Consider the following 6,215-nt stretch of genomic DNA (forward strand, 5'->3'; position numbering starts at 1 on the left):
GACTTCCTTAGTCCTGGATACTGTTTCTTTTTTAATGTTACTCAAAATTAATTTAGCTTTTGTGGCAACCTTTTCATACTTTTGGTGACCACTATTTTGTTTTCCACTTATTCATTACCCATGCCTCAAATAATGTGTTCCTATTGCATATAACTGTCAGACACTATTGATTTATTGATTAGGTTTGTTGAACTCCTCTATGTGGATTATTTCATTTGGTGCTTGTTTCTGTATTTAGAAGTTTCAAGAAATTCTCTTTCTTTTTGCATTATAGTGTTGGAAATTTTTGACTTGTCATGTTCTTCTGGAAGGCCTAAGTTGTTTCTATGCACCCTATGTATATGGAGATCATGTGTCCTATGTATATGGAGATCATATGTTCTTTTAATGTTATTGCTTTTTGCTTCTCTTCTTCCAGATTTGATTTCAGTATATTTGTATTTCTAATCAGTTGAGGTCTGTTGCTTGTAACAAGATGTTGGAGGAAGGTTAGGGTTAGAAAACAGCAGTAGAGACTGCAGCAGGAGGGTAATCTCTTGAGTTTAAAAACACAAGCCTATGGGTTTGTGCACTTTACAGAAAATGGAAGCTGGTGATGGAGGGACACTGAGTGAGGGTGTTAAGGATGAGCATTCTACACTGTTAGTTCATAAAGCTGTTTGTTACCTTGTTGGGCTTTTTGTTTCTTGTGGAAACAGTTGTAATTGTTCCACCTAAGGCACAGACGACTTCTTTTGAGGTGTTTTGTTTTGTTTTTTTGAGAGTTAGTGGGGACTGGAGAAAACATCTATTCCTCAATCTTGTTGGTCACATTGAATTCCTTTGCTTTCTCTTTCTTTTTTTATACATTGTTACAAGGGATGGTTCACTAGGTAGCAAAGGATGGAGGGATATATGTGGCAATAAAGGTGAAGTAAGTATAATGGGCAAGTGTAAAGGATGATGTAATCCTCCAAGCAGAAGAGGCTAGAGAGCTGGCTTCCGGAAAGGAATGATGGTGTGTCATGGAAGTACCTTGTTCCTAGAGTTGGTACAGACAGTCTATAACTGGTTCTATCTGCTAACTATGGGATAAAGAGGCCGACTGTTGATTGGCACATGGATGTAACTGGAGTGCACGCAAGAGGCACTGGTGAGCTAGGTCCTTCCTGACTGGCTGTATTCTGGCAAGGGAGATAGTGATGTGAGTGGAGACTGTCTAGCTTGACCTCCTCATTTTGCAGTTAAAGAAACTGGGGCTCACAGGTGAAGTGATGTGCCTATCATCTTTTTTAGGCTGAGGTTCCACAAGTGTCCCTACGAGTCTGTATCATTTTGCCTTCTATGCTCAATGAGACACATGGTAATAGTAGCATTTAGGCGAAATGACAACTGGTTGCACAAGCAGCTGTGGCCTACATCCTTTGAAATATAGTTGTTACAGGTAGAGATCATCAGAAAAACTATCTCCTTTTGCTTATGCAAACCAAAATGTCACAATATCAAAAATCAGGCACCTTATGATTAGAAAGAACTAATACCATTAAGTCAGAGACTACAGAAAACACAGGTGGCAGAACAGCAAATCAACACAGCCTGGTATCCAGAAGCTTTCAATCTTTGTGCCAAGACAAAGAGACATTACCTTCAGACATATGATTTCATAGGTCTAAGAGGAGCTCCTGATAAGGAAATTTGCACTACCAATGAAGAACAATCAACAAGCATTTATAAGTGACAACTCTGTGGCAAGCAGGCACCGTGCTAGGTCCTGGGGATACAAAGACAAAATTCAAACTGTTCCTGCCTTCTAGAAACTTATATTCTATATAGGGAGATAACATATAACATATAAAGAAGTACGTATATACAAAATAAGTAGAAGATAAATTTTTGGAGGGGATGGCATTGATAATTGCGAGGGATCCATGAGCAGTTTTGAAAGAAACAAGAATCTAAGAGGCAGAAATGAGGGCATGGGGGAGATCTGGTGAAAAGATGTGGAGATAGGATATGGAGCCACATATGTGAACAGAGGTGTGCTGGAGCCAGTTGTAACCAGCTTGCAAGAGCCGAGTGAAGAAATTTTCAGTGAGTGTGACTAGAAAACAGCCCTTGATTTGTTCTGTTGATTGTCTAGAATAAGAAAATGTTAAGAATGTAGATTAAAGTTAAAAAGTATCTATGTATACATCCCACCCCCAACCCCACCCCAGCTGAGAGAGCCTGGTTGTTAAACATTTACCAGCACATCCCAGTATTAATCTATAAGAAACACTGCTTGAGCTCAGGAGGAAGTTAGTAGAAGGATCAGGGAATGAAGGCATCACTAGACTGGAGGCCTGGTGATTACAGGATAATAATAATGTAAATAATGATGATAATAACAACAATAAAACAACTGGCATTCATACAGGGTTTGCAAAGTGCTTTATATCCATCATCTCTTTTGAGCCTTATCATAACAGCCCCACGCGCAACAGTTAGAAGGCTTATTTGGATGGATTTTAGACTTTATGGAGGGTGGTAGAAGGTTGGAAAGGTAGCTTGGGATCGGATTGTAAAGTGCTTTAAAAGCCAAGCTCATTATTGGGAAAATATCATCATCTTTAAGATCCCATGAGCCTTGTATTCCATCTTATGGAGGATAGAGACATGAACTACAAAACCTCCATTTAAGGAGAGAAAGCTCAGAACATCTCCTTATTTCTTGCCTGATTGCACTAACTTTGGGAGTTCTTTGACTTCTTCATTGCGCCCCCAAGTACCTTCCTTGCTCCTTTCTCTTTTCAGCTTCCTCTAGTGTTGTCTTCCCCCATTAAGTTGTAAACTCCTTGAAGGCAGGCACTATTTTTTTTTCATATTTGTGTGCTCAGTGCTTAGCAATCACTAGCACAAAGTAGGCACCAAATGTTTACTAACTTACTTGACTGACCAAACAGAAGAGTTTATAATTTGATCGTAGAGGAAACAGGGTACTATCAGAGCTTATTGAGTAGAGAATGATGTGGTCAGATTTGAACTTTAGGAAAATTACTTTGGCAGCTGTGTCTACAGTAGGATGGATTGGAGAAGGGAAAGACCCAAAGATTGGAGATCAATGAGGACTGCAACAGTCTAGGCAAGAGGTGATAGGGCTTGGAGTAGGGTAGTGGGCAGTGAATGGAGAGAAGAAGTCAGACTGTTGTGGAGGTAGAAATGACAGGATTTGGCAACTGATTCGATATCTGTGAGATGAGGCAGAATGAGGAGTCAAAGAGAATACCAAAGTTCTGAACCTGGGTGACTGAGAGATAGTAATACTTTTGAGAGAAATAGGGAGGTTTGAAGTGAAAGATAATGAGTTCAGATGTCTTGTAGACATCTACTTTGAAACATAGGCAATTGGATATTCTGGATTGGAGCTCAGGAGAGACTAATAATAATGGTTAGTGTTTATAGAAAGCTTCATGGTTTGCAAGGTACTTTACATAAGTTAACTCATGTGATCAGACAGCTAGGTGGCCTAGCGGTTAAAGCGCCTGAGTCCAAATCTGGTCTCAGATACTTCCTAGCTGTGTGACCTTGGGCAAGTCACTTGGCCTCTGTCCACTTCTGTGTCCTCAACTGCAAAATGGGAAGAATTATAGCACCTATCTCTCAGGGTTGTTGTGAGGATAAAATGAGATAATATTTGTAAAACACTTGGCACAGTGCCTAGCACATAGTAGTTGCTATATAAATGCTAGTTTTTATTATTATTATACCCATCCTATGGGGTAGGCGCTGTTACTATGGATGAGGAAATTGAGGCTGAAGGTTAAGTACCTTGCATAAGGTCACAAGCTAGTAAGCTGTTGGGTTTGTCCTTCATTCTCGAGGTAAACCATGACATCAGGGAGATGATGACAAGAGTTACAATTGACTTGTTTTGAGTGAGGGAGGGCTATGCAAAGTCACCAACCTCTCTTTCTCCTCCAGAGCCATCTGGGTCCAGTGGCCAGATATTCATCAGGGAGACTAGAGATGGCCCAGGATGCAAAGGGAGACCCTGGCCCTTTTAAGCTAAGGTCTTCTCAGGTTCTCACTTTGACTGAGGTAGCGCCCATTCAGTAAATAGGCCTCTTTAAGAAGTGAGTCAAGGGATAGCCCCTTTAATAAAAAACAAAAAACAAAAGATCAAATTGGAAGAGGAAGACCCTCAGGGTTGCTGGCCAAAAGAGAAACAGTTACTATTTACATTCACTCTGAGCCAGGAGGGCCCAAAAAACAACCATTAAGTAGTGCTTGGGCAGGAAGCTGTTGTTCAATCTAAGAGCTCCAGAGTGAATTGGGTTTAAGGCTTGGTCTTTGAGAGAGAGATCTAGGCAATAAACCCCAAGTTAACTAGGCATCTTTCGGCCATCAAAACTTACCTTCCTTTGGGCAGAATACCAGGAGGGGACAGGAAGGGAGGAGAGGGGAGAAGGGAAGGGGAGGGAAGGGGAGGGAAGTGGGATAGGGGATGAGAAGGGACAAGTTGAGTTATCCAACTGGAACTGGCCAGCTGGGTCCCCATTCAGGTAGCTCAGACTACTCACAGGCTATGTTTGTCTTTCAATCTTGAAGAGGACCATGACTTGCAATTGGAGGGAGAGGATTTAAGAGGCAAAGACAGAATTGTGTTGAATTTGCTGATTTGGCTGAGATTGGGGAGGGTGGAAATGGAGGACAGAATGGGGTAATGGCCTAGGAGAGTACTGAGGAAATGACAGGTTTGGGAGGGAGAATGGAGAGGTTTGGAAGAGACTGGGTTTGGGGAAAAAAAAACCCAATTACTTCTGTGTGGGAGCTGTGGAGTTTGAATTGTCTGTGGGTATTCAGTCTGAAATAGTCAATTCATCAACATTTATTAATCGCCTACTGTTTGCCAATCACAGTGATAAGTGCTAGCAATACAAAGAAAGTCAAAAGACAGTCCCTGCCCCAACTCCATACTAACAAGCTTTATGTAGGATAAATAGTAAATAACAGAGAGTACTAGAATTAAAAGGGATTAGGAAAGGCTTCCTATAGAAGGCAGGATTTTAGCTGAGACTTGAAAGAAGCTGTGGGGAGGAAGTCAGTGGGAGATGCATGACTGGGACTCATGAGAGAGATGAAGAATAGATAAATAGATTTTGGAGTCATCTGAATAGGGATGATAATTAAAACCATGGGAGCTATGAGGTCACCCAATGAGAAAATGTATAGAGAAAAAAACTAAACAGAGAAGCAAGTATTCTGCAATTTAACAGTCCTGGGTTATTGCCTGGGTCCTAGAGACTGACTTGCCCAACCCAGATGCTTTCTCATCTATGAAATCTCCATGATCTCCCTAACCTAGAGATCCTTCTCTCCTGGAATTAAAAACAAAACAAAACACTTTGTCTGGACTTCTATGCCCATATAACCTTCTATTTTGTAGTTAAGTTGGAAAAGTGGCTCTTGAGGGTAGAACTCCAGCATTTGTCTTTGTACCTTTGTATCCCCACACAGGGAGGTCACAGGCCTTGCACACAGCTGGGGCTGAAAAAATGCTTATGGATTTGAATGGATAACCACTCCCTTTTCTATAGTGCTTTAAGTTTTATGAAGCAATTTCTTTATAAAAGGTCTGGTATAGCAGGTGGTGTATGTATTGTTATCCCTCTTTTATATATGAAGAAACTGGGGTTCAAAGAAAACCCTTAATTGGGTTGAAGCATGAAGTACATTCATGTATGCAGTGATCTTACCCAGGCACTGTCCCAGGTCTGCACACATTTGCATTGATGGCTTCTCTTCATACAAGGTGTCAAGTGCCCAACTAGGTTTGATTTTGCCAACAACGAAATCATCTTAACAAGGTAGGAGATTCCTTTTCTAGTTTAGTCCACAGAGGAGATGACTGACGGATTTACAGTCAATTTCTACCACTCGGCTTAGCCTTTAAAGGCATGTTGGAGAAAAAGAAGGATTAGACCTGGAAGAGGCAGGGTCAGCAGAAACCGAGGTAGGAGATCAAGTAGAGAGAAGACTTCTTTTTCCTGAGGGAAGCCTGCAGAGTCAAGTGATCCCTCCAGTAGTGGTGGTGGTGGTAGTAGTAGTAGTAGTAGTAGTAGTAGTAGTAGTGAGTAGTGGTAGTGTAGTGGTAGTGGTAGTAGTAGGGGTGGTAGTGGTGGTAGTAGTACTGGTAGTAGTAGTGGTGGCAGTAGTAGTAGTAGTAGTAGTAGTAGTAGTAGTAGTAGTAGTAGTAG

The 6,215-nt window shown here is 41.3% G+C and overlaps 1 protein-coding gene across 5 annotated transcripts in view; it reads right to left on the reverse strand.

Moving 5' to 3' along the window:
- Positions 1–6,215, reverse strand: part of GNG7 (G protein subunit gamma 7) — a 373,686-nt gene that overhangs the window by 23,933 nt on the left and 343,538 nt on the right. The gene's annotated exons all lie outside the window — the stretch shown is intronic.

This window comes from Vombatus ursinus, unplaced genomic scaffold (assembly GCF_900497805.2).
Source record: "Vombatus ursinus unplaced genomic scaffold, bare-nosed wombat genome assembly UNPS02009918.1, whole genome shotgun sequence".
NCBI lineage: Eukaryota > Metazoa > Chordata > Mammalia > Diprotodontia > Vombatidae > Vombatus > Vombatus ursinus.